Below are 11,470 nucleotides of genomic sequence, written 5' to 3'. Positions count from 1 at the left end.
AGCCAAGAAGAACTACGGGCCATTCATCAAAAGAAGGCCGCCAAAGCACAAACCGAGTTAAACAAGATACAAGCTCAAGCTGAGGCTAAGGAGCGACAACAACGTATAAGACAAAAACGAGAGGCTAACCTTGGAGTCACAAATGCATTCCACGTGGAAATCGAAGAGGATTGGTTGGACTCTGACACACCTCTACGATACCCTATTGAGTTAAATAGTGCCTATGGAAAAGTGCTATATAACGCCTTATTGGACACAGGTGCTAAATATAATCTGCTATCCTATGGGGTGTGGTGTCAGTTAGGGAAGCCACCTCTATCTGAGAGTATTATCCAAGTCAAGGGTGTCAACAAGAAAAAAACTACGGTTTTTGGAATCTGGCACACTTCTGTCAGTTATGACAATGGAATTGTAGCTCAAGACTTTTTGGTCATGCCTATTGGAACTATGGAGGGTAATATAAACCTAGGCCGCACGTGGATGATAGCCACCAAATGCACTATTGATTGGGGGACTGGGGGTGTTACAACGCAAAAACCAACTCTTAGCCCTACCACTCAAGCCATAGTCCCTGAGATATTGCCTAAGGAAATAAAACCCAAGCCATTGCATGTCCAGGAGGTTGAACCATACGTCCCCATAGCCCAACTCTCTAGAGCTTCAACTGATGTAGTTGAAAGAAAGCTTGAGACACACAAGAACCATCCTAATATAACAGAGAAAACATACAAGTGGGTCCCTAAAGCTTCTGTAGTGAGCATGGTTGATGCAAAAAAAACGAAAACCTCGTAAGAACCGTGTAATGGGGTTGATCAGGAAAGGCTTAGACAGATTCTGCATATTCTGTGATAATTGCCTAACACTTAACCAACCACCAATACAGGACTACACAGTATGTATGCACTTCAAACCTTCAGATACTTCATCGACAAGATCAAAGGGAATACATATATCTCATATTTATACTCAGGATTTCATCAGTTATTCATCAGACATAGATCAGAATCAGAACAGACAATAGACAGATAGATATAACTGCCGCCTTCCATTTCCCATCATCATCACACACATCAGCGTCATCCCCTTACTTCCTTACATCATCAAAGATCACAAAAGCTACAAAAGCCCCTACGAAAAGTTACATCCTTTCACATAATGTCTTTTCCTACTTACTTCCTAATAGGTTTCTGATTATCTCCTGAGTTAACTCTGACCTGATAACTTCCTGATTGGAATCTGAAGTCATCCTGACAGTTCCCTGACTGCATATTAATTATGGTAAAGGTCCCCTTTACCACCTGGCACACCCGGTGGTACCAAAAAGAAAGTTTTTTGGCGACCTGAACCCACAATTCCCTTGATCACTCCTTTTGTTCAACCTCCAGCACACCATCTTCTTGAGTAAGCATTTCTTCAACTTTGTCCTCCATATTTTGCAATTCTGTATCTCCCTGATCATCTACTATCAGTTGTTGCAAGCTTTCTTCTTCATTAATCTGCGCCTGCTGCATCAGATTTGTTTTAGATACAGTCTTCTCCTTTTCTGCAACCACACTGTTTGGCCCCTGATCTGCAATCTCTTCAGAAAACTTTTCCAATTCCTGATTATCTTTTTTCACATGCTGTGCAATTGTATCCACTAAAGTATCCAACATTGGAGTCTTTAGTACATCATCTTCCTGAACACCCTCTTTTTCAATCTGTTTGCTGTCCTGTGACTGTTGCTCAAGGAGAGAGTTATATTTTTCATGTAACTCCTCATACTGAAATTTCAGTAACTCATACTCCTCCTTGTTTTCGTCTTTGGCAAATATTTCATATGGTTTAGACATCACTTCTTCTAGCCTGACTCCCAGATTTTGCCAAATTTGTTCTCCCTGCTTCCTCAGTTGAGCCTTCATGTCTTCAACCTCCTCAGGTGACAAGTACCATCCATCAATTGACAACTCATCATCTGTGCATTCTCTAATTTTCTTTTCCACATCTTTACAGGCTGCCACTCTATTCAGCAGAACCCTATTGTCTGCTTCTAAAGCTACATTAGTATTTGCTAAATTCCCCAACTCCATAGTCAATACTGCTTTCCACTCATTCTGCCACACTTTGTACATTTTTGCATTGCTCTCTCTTCTGTGCAAATGACCCTGAAACATCTTTAACTTTTCTTCCATTTTTTGATTTTGCCCTGATGCTGCCTTGAGCTTCTCCTGCAACTCTTCAATTTCCTCCACTGTCATTGTCTTTTTACTCAACTGCCTTGCCAATTCTTCTTTCTCCTCCACAAGTTTTCCATTTGTCCTCTCCAAAAGTACACTGTTCATGTTCTGCTGCTCCACAAACTCCTTTAATATCTCTACAGACTCTAAGGCTTTTGAGTATGTAACATCTTGAAAAAATTGTTTAACAAGAGACTGTTTGATATCCTCTTGCTTCTTTCCACTCTCAGTCTCCTTGGTCTGCACGACATCTAACCTTCTTTTCTTCAACTTGATGGAACGCTTCACCGGAGTTGTCTGAGCCCCCACAAGCTTTATCTGTCCATCTTCCTCTTCATCCCAGAATTTTGGAATCTCTACATCTGTATTCAACCCCATAGTTTCCATACATTCACCATGTGAATACTTTGCTGACCACATACTCTTATATATGCCTGTCTTGGACTCATGATACTTCTTTGTCTTCATTTCCCTGTCAATCATCTGCTCACAATCCAACAGTTCATGCTGCCCAAATACTTCCTGACTGTGTCCTTCCTGTCCGTCAGCCACCTGTCTTGACCCTGATGGTGTCATCGCCCTCAATACACCATTATTCTTTACATGCATGAAAATTGCAGCAATCAAAGGTCCCACTTTTGTACTTCTCTGCACTCTTTTCTTTTCTTTGAAAAATACCTCTGAATGTATTCTTTCATACAACATTGTTGCCCATCCAAATCTCTTACCCTTCTCTGCCATGCTGAGAATTGCATAATTCTCTCTTGATATGTAATCCAACTTCACCAATAACATGACCCTTTCCAAAAACCATTTTATTTGCTGCAATCTCTCTGCATCAGACACATTTTTCAAAGCAAAATAATTGCGAGTACCTTCACTCTTCCCGAATTCTGCATCCATGTCCTCCTCAGATGCTTTGTCCACCGCATTATCAATTCCTTCAGGCAATCCAAATACTGTCGCCACTAATGCTGCTGACAAGTAAACTCCGTGTCCCACCAATCCATTACAATCTATAAGTTGCGCCATCATCATGCCTGTTTGAGTCGTGAAACGCCAGTGTGTCCATGGCAACTGTGCATACTCCAATAGCTGAATAGACTGCAGCCATCGTGCATGTCTGGGTTGGAAGGAATCGATCTCCACCTTAAAATCCATGAGATGATGCTCTGTTGCTTGTCTGGCCTTCATTTGAAGCGGTGTCAGCTGCTGTACATCCTCTTCCTCATCGTCGATCTCCACCATTGTTCCAGGGCTTGGCCTTGCCGATCTCAGCCCCCTCCTTTGCACCATCGCTTCAAAATCTGCAGCTTCTCTAGCTAACGGCGGCATACACTGGGCTTTCTCTTCACCTAGCAACACACTCTTTCTCTTCTGCATGGCAGGCACTAACGTTGACGCACTATTACTTGAGATGTCAAGTCCTCTGTCAGTTTGAAAACACGAAAACGTGGTCTCACACTCCACCTTCACTTCTCTATTCATAATACCTCATACCCCCGAATCGAGAAAATATATTCCCACCTCATTTTGACACTCTTTTTGAGGAACCTCCCCTTCAAATAATTTCAACCGATACCCATTCAGTGGTTTTCCAAACTGGTTCCCAACTTCATCCTGTAACACAAAAGTTCCTGGCCCTCTAACTTTTGCTATCTTATAAGGCCCTACATATCTCAGCTTGAGTTTCCCTGGTCTTGGCCCCAACTTACTGTTATATACCATGACCCAATCTCCTTTTTTAAAAAATTTGAACTTAATGTGTCGAGACACCCATGCTTTCCTTCTGTTCTGCACTGCTTCTGCCAAATAAGCACTCAGAATCCTATCCTCCTCCAATTTCAACAAGGATTCCTCCCTGAAAGGTATAGACTCTTCTGGAGACAGTCTATGCTCAGCTGCAATTCTCAGACTAGGAACTACAAATTCCATTGGTACTACTGCTTCTAGTCCATATACTAGCCTGAAAGGTATCTGACCTGTTGTCACCTTGAAAGCTGTCCTGAAAGCCCACAAAGTAGAATCAAGCTTTGTATCCCAATCCTTCCTATTGTCCTCCACAATCTTCTTCAAAATTCTAATCAGGATCTTATTAGTACTCTCTGCCTGTCCATTTGCTTGTGGATAATACACTGTAGACTTCTTGTGTATTGTCAGGTGTGACTCAGTCAACTTCTTGATCACTTTGTTGAGGAAATGTACTCCTTGATCTGAAACCAATTCCACATGACACCCAAATCTGGTCATAATATTCCTATAGAGGAATCTTGCCACACTACCTGCAGTATTATCCCTTAGTGCCACTGCTTCAACCCATTTTGTTGCATAATCAGTAGCCACCAGAATATATTTGTTTTGAGTATTTCTTGCAGAAGGAATAATAGGTCCCATGAAATCCAACCCCCACTTTTGAAAAGGTTCAAGTGGTACCACTGGTTGCAAAGGCATCCTATCTGCATCATTTGGCCTTCCATCCCTCTGACACACCAAACACTGCCTGCAATAGTTGTAAGCATCCTTATGAATACTTGGCCACCATAACCCTGTCTGAAATACTTTTCTAGCAGTTACTTCATGAGAAAAGTGTCCTCTAGCATTGCCCCAATGAGCCTCTGAAAGAACTGCCTTTTGTTCAGCTTTCCCTGAAACACACCTTCTGATCACTTGATCTATTCCTTGGCCACCATCTTCATTCTCACCTTTTTCTTGCCCTTTCTCAATATCACATAATCTTCTCCCCAATGTTGCTTGACTTTTGCTGCTCTAAGCCAAGGTCTCCCAAGAATCATAGGATATGACTGAGAAGACTTTTCCAACTGCAACACCACAAAATTAACTTTAAACTTGAGACCTCCAATCTCAATTTCCTTATTCCTGACAATCCCTAATGGCTGGATCCTCCTCTGATCTACCATTTTCACTTGAAATGGTGCCGGATCCCAACAGGTAATGTTCATCTTCCTGCATGTTTCCTCTGGAAGTACATTCACTCCTGATCCTCCATCAATCAACACTCCTGGCATAAATATCTGCTCCATCTTTACACTGATCACTGGAACTTTGTAATCAACATCTGCAGGTTGCATTTCTGCTACCTCAATCTCCTGATCCGGATCTTCATCTGTCTGTAAGTCAATCGGATTCTTTCCCCCATACTGTTGTTGTAACTTTTGCATGAATTGGTCTGCAAAGCTTGGTACCAAACTCAAAATTTACCTCAAACTGATCTGAGTGGGTGCTTCCATTAATGCATCAAAAAACTCCTCAGACATCTTGACTGCAGCTTTCTTCTGTACAGTCAGCGCCTGATCATGTCCTTTACCAACTCCTTCCTGTATTCTGTCCGCCGGATACCTTACTATTGCCTCAGGGACTTCCTGAGTTTCCCTTCTTTTATCCTCCTGTCGCTTGTTCACTTTATTTATCTCCTTCAATACTCCCATTCTAATCTGGTCCTGAACCTTCCAGTCGATTGGTTGTTGTTCTTCTTTTTTCTGAACCTTATCCCCCTTTACCTTTCCTGATGACTTGGTTACCACCATAGCTCCAGGAACATTATCCCCCTCTTTAACTCCTTCAATCGAGACACACTCTGTACAATCACATTGGAACAGGTTGCTTGATTCCCCTCTTCCACAGCAGCGCTCATTAGGCATCCGGGCCCTATCAGGCTCCACTTTGGCATTCATCAGGAACTCTTCAGATTCCTGTTCTTCTTCTTCCAACATGACAACATTTAACTGTGCAGGAGGCCTTTGTTGAGGCTGGCCGCATTTATTATTATATTGTACTATAGGGATCTCCCTCTCACTCCTGTGTTTTTCTGAACCTTATCCCCCTTTACCTTTCCTGACGACTTGGTTACCACCATAGCTCCAGGAACATTATCCCCCTCTTTAACTCCTTCAATCGAGACACACTCTGTACAATCACATTGGAACAGGTTGCTTGATTCCCCTCTTCCACAGCAGCGCTCATTAGGCATCCGGGCCCTATCAGGCTCCACTTTGGCATTCATCAGGAACTCTTCAGATTCCTGTTCTTCTTCTTCCAACATGACAACATTTAACTGTGCAGGAGGCCTTTGTTGAGGCTGGCCGCATTTATTATTATATTGTACTATAGGGATCCCCCTCTCACTCCTGTGTTTGCACCACAGGGTGCATTCAGGTCCCTGTCTGTGCCCTTGTGTTCCACAATAGGTACACGGTAAATTTCCTCCTATTCTGTCCTGATTCCTTTGATTACCCCACCCTTCTTGGGCTTGAAGTCTCTGACTAGGACCTGAATTTCCCCAGTTTCTAAAATTCTATGGCCTTCCCTGAGGCCCTCCTGCAATCATGACATTCGCTGCAGGTGGATTCATTCTTTGCTGCACCCTTTCTGGAATGCGTCCCCGATAATTTGGATTGTACCAACATCTTTCATCACTATGGCCAAACACTTGACATGTTTGACAATAAGGCCTCTCTGGCATACCCAGTTTTGTAAGACCCAAATTCTTCAATTGACTGACAATCATCTGACTGATGTCTTCTTTTCCAGGAACTGTCTGATCCCTGCTTTTACCCTTTTTCTCTTTGTCCTTCTCCTGCCTGGAGGATTTCTTCTTTTTCTTCTTACTTTTCTTCTTCTTTTTCTTTTTCTCTGACCAATCATCATCTTCTTCATTAGAATCCTTTTCAGACTCTGAGTCTTCCTCATCTGAGGAGTCATCTGTTTCTTCATCATCTTCTTCATCCTCTGAATCTGATTCTTCCCTTTTTGAAGATTTCTTTCTCTTCTCAAGGCTTCCATACCTTCTTTCTGCCCTTGTGGCTGCTTCCACCAACTCATTGAAATCTGCTTCATTGTTGATCACTCCTCTTCCTGCTACTGAACTTCGCAGCTCCAGATTCAATCCTCTACAAAAATAATCGCCCAACTGTTCAAATGATGGCCTCTATGCTGCCAACAATCTGTTGTTGAGGTTTCTAAATTTCTGAGCATAGTCTTCCCCTAGCAATTTTCTTTGCTTCATCTTTCTCATTTTGATCAAGATATCCTCAGGGGTCTTTTCCTCCCTGAATCTTGCCAAAAATCTGTTTCTTAATGCTTCATATGTTGGAAAAGCTGCAATACCATACTGTATAAACCAAGCCATTGCCTTCCCCTGCAATGTGGCAGCAAAATGCTCCTTTTTGGTAGCATCATTATGGATCACATTGTATCCACTTGCCATCCACCTGGTCTCAAACTGCCCCACATGACTGTCAGCATCCTCCTTGGATTTCCCGGTGAACTTAGTTGCCCCCACTTTCGGGTTGGGTACTGGTTGAGCCATCACTACAGGTTGTAGTTGGAGTTGATTCACTGGTACTGGTACCGGTACTTGTCCTTGATTTATTTGTCTCAAAGGGTCAAATGGTAATGGTGGTGTGTGTGTTTGAAACTGCAGCCTTCTTGGTCTAAAAACCTGATTGACTGCTAATGCTCCCACAAACCTTTGCAGGTTCAGATTAAAAATCTCCTCATTCTGTTGCTCAAAATCTTCGGTATTGCCAGAAGAAGTACTACTTTGCCTTTTAGGAGTTGACGGTTGACTGCCTTCCTCCTCTTCTTCTATTGCCCCGGATGAACCTACTCCTTGCCTGCTACTAAAACTTGTCCAATAAGGATGTTGTGCAGACTGGCGACCATCCTCCTCTTCACTCATACATTAAGTCGGCTTGCCAGTTGCTTGTCGCCTGAGAGCGTACTTCCTCCGAAGTTCCAAGTATCTCCTGAGTTGCCGGATGTTCACAAACGACCAACTTACAGGGAGATCATATATGCCAACCGGATGAATGCACCGGAAGAGGATCACCACTTTGATTCTAATACACTTCTGCACATCCCTAGGCAATTGTGGAAAGTACTCCCGCAGAAAAATTCTGTCGTACTCCTGCTTTTCTTCTTCCTCTGTTACCCAATTGCGAAATATGATTAGCAAATCATTTCCTTCTTCCTCTTCTGACTCCCAATGTCGAAATTCATATAGCAGGTCTGTAACATCCTCCTCTGTCATCAGAAACACTTTAGTCCTCTACGCCACAGGTAAGGAACAGATCCGAAACATTTTGCAGGATCGCCAAAGTGTAATGGGGTTGATCAGGAAAGGCTTAGACAGATTCTGCATATTCTATGATAATTGCCTAACACTTAACCAACCACCAATACAGGACTACACAGTATGTATGCACTTCAAACCTTCAGATACTTCATCGACAAGATCAAAGGGAATACATATATCTCATATTTATACTCAGGATTTCATCAGTTATTCATCAGACATAGATCAGAATCAGAACAGACAATAGACAGATAGATATAACTGCCGCCTTCCATTTCCCATCATCATCACACACATCAGCGTCATCCCCTTACTTCCTTACATCATCGAAGATCACAAAAGCTACAAAAGCCCCTACGAAAAGTTACATCCTTTCACATAATGTCTTTTCCTACTTACTTCCTAATAGGTTTCTGATTATCTCCTGAGTTAACTCTGACCTGATAACTTCCTGATTGGAATCTGAAGTCATCCTGACAGTTCCCTGACTGCATATTAATTATGGTAAAGGTCCCCTTTACCAAACCGTCCCACTCACTCCAAGAAATGTAAAGAAACGTTGCGTTGGATTCCTAAATGACTATTGGAAGCCCAAGGATACTATGGAGGAAATGATCAAATCTGGGTGCCCAAACGTAAAGTGTACTCTTACCTGTCACCTGGCCCATGTAAACCCAATCCTGTGGCTCCAAAACAAATTGAAAATCGCGGAAAGGAAAAAATCATGGAATGTTACACACCCGCTCTAGAGCTAGTTTGGGTACCAAAGAAAGAACGATTTGTTCCACCTAGCTCAGGAACAGGGAAATCAAATGAAGCTTCTTGCTCTTCTTGTAGTTCCTATACGCAAATAGAAGCTTCGACACAACCTCCACCTACCACTGTACATATCCATACAAGCACGAAAGAGTTTGCACCTCCCAGGGTAAGTTCACCACCTACAACAATGTTGCAAATAAAATCATGGGAGAGTACCTTACCACCCTTGCAACTAATCTTAGGGAATGTATATATATAGCCTTATACTCACAAAAAACAAAAATAGTAAAGAGCAAGAGCGACTAGCAACGAAAGAGCACCCTATCAGATCTTACATATAAGTCCAAATTCACCGTGTCAATTCAAGCAACACACAAAAAAAACTCTTATGTTTTAAAGGCCTAACCAAATCTATCTGTATTGTCAGAAATGGCTACTTCACCAGAGGCATGCACTTCTATTTTTGATGAAAGGTACCCTTTGTCTTTTCCTCAAGTGTTCTACGTGTGCTACCCTATACTTTCTTGCGAATGGGATTTGATAGAGAGCCTTGCATGTGAGAGAAATTTTGAGGAGTTAGAATGGCTGATACGTCTATGGCTAACTAGTGATCCCTACCCAATAGCGAATGTGTCTCCAATGGCACATGCTTATTCTTTTGCACAAGATGAGTATCCACGCATCGCGAAGTTCTTGATTAGCATGCTTGCACAAGAGGATGATGAAGAGGAACTAATAGAGACCGAGGAAGACTATGGCCTCACGGACAACGATTTTATTTATCTAGATGATGAGGATAAAGGCCTAGCCTTAGGGTGGCCACCTGGTTTATATAATATCCTCTTTCCTTGATTCTAAAAGGGGTGACAGATAGGTAGGTTAGGGGTCTAGATTGTGTTTTGAGTTTGTTTTTTAGGAGTTTTAATTTTTCACACTGACATGCCTCCTAGAGGTATAGTGCCTGTTTTTGGATGTGTTAGGTAGGACTTATATGGATCTCCATCCACATGGCTGAGGACATCTGCTTCAACAAAATGAGCCACTCCATACCTCCAGGTGTACTACTTTCCATGATTCATGTTGGTGGACATGTGTAATTGCTAATAATGATTTTTCATGCTTTGTTTGAGTGCAATAGTTATGATTGTTATCTGCCATTATAGATGTATAAATTTGTCTTTGCTTAAGTTGATTGAACTCCAGTTTAATCTTATGGATGAGCCTGGAGATTAGGAGACCGTGACTTTAGGTTAACTCATTTACTTGACCACTAGGCCTAGCTAATAAAATTATCCGAGTATTTGAGACCTTAGGAATGTTTTAGGCAGAGAAAGGCTTGCTCACTTAAACAACAAAAAACACTAGTGCGAATACCAAGGAAATGGAACCAAAAAAAAACATAAGTGCCACAAATGAAAAATCTTACGCTGGAAGAGAAATCCTGGCTTGAATTGGTACTTCACTCACATGTATTGTCTATGGTACTAGAGCCCTAGAGGTTCCCAGTGTGGGCGCTTTTCCTTGAGAAGCAAAAAACCCCGGACGTACAAAATAAGCACACACGTCACATGATTGTGACCCAAAGTAAAAAAGTATTAAAAAAAAGAAAAATAAAAAAATAAAGAAAAATTAAAAGACTTCCATTGAGCTTACAGTTAACATTTCAAGCTTTTGTTTGCAGTTGTGAGAGCGAGTTGGCTAATCAAAGCTGAAAAGCATAATTAGGGAATCTTGCATTTAGATAATCTTCTTAGCTTAGCTAGTACTAGAGTAGTTGTTTTAACCTTATTCATAGCTAACTAATTGATAGACTCACCCATAAGCTCAAAACTCTTGATTAATTAATTTACTCAAAGTGTAATTTATTTGTCCTTAATGGAAGTCTAACATTTCATAAATATTGCATTTACTCATTTCCACATGTACTTTACATTCCCCTCATGATTTATGGCAATATAATTCCGCTTGCTAAAACAGTGACTTTGCCTTGCAGATTCAAATCTAGAAGCTCTACAACATGGACATACCAAGCTTCAACTCAATAGCTTCCGAGGACGGAATCTACATCAGGAAGGGGGGCAATGTTAACCCTCGTGGCTCACGGACACCCTATCGCCTACGATGGACACCGTAACCGTATTATTTATTTAAGTAGAGTCAAGCATCGGGCTTGTCGGTCCAATAGGGAAAGGTAGAGTGATCGCCGATGAGAGGCGCACTCTAACACGAACATGCTAGGGTTAGTTGGCTAAGCATGGGCGCCCAAGTGTGAATGGGGTGAGCTCACATAAAAGCCAATTAAACCTAAAATTGAGTCATTCTCTCATTGTGCAATAGAAGCTGCTCTTGCTCCATCTCCACCTTCTCCTTCACCATCTCCTTGTGTGTGTGCGTGTGTGTG

General features: G+C 41.9%; 1 pseudogene; it reads right to left on the bottom strand.

Annotated features, from left to right (window-relative positions):
• Nucleotides 1-1,361: 1,361 nt before the first annotated feature.
• LOC147457483 (uncharacterized) lies at nt 1,362-5,947 on the bottom strand (annotated as a pseudogene).
• Between the last annotated feature and the right edge of the window lie 5,523 nt (nt 5,948-11,470).

Source organism: Adiantum capillus-veneris, chromosome 5 (genome assembly GCF_014529385.1).
Source record: "Adiantum capillus-veneris isolate H3 chromosome 5, ASM1452938v2, whole genome shotgun sequence".
Classification (NCBI taxonomy): Eukaryota; Viridiplantae; Streptophyta; class Polypodiopsida; order Polypodiales; family Pteridaceae; genus Adiantum; species Adiantum capillus-veneris.
The sequence above is the reverse complement of the archived record's forward strand: the minus strand, read 5'-3'. Positions and strand labels throughout refer to the sequence as shown.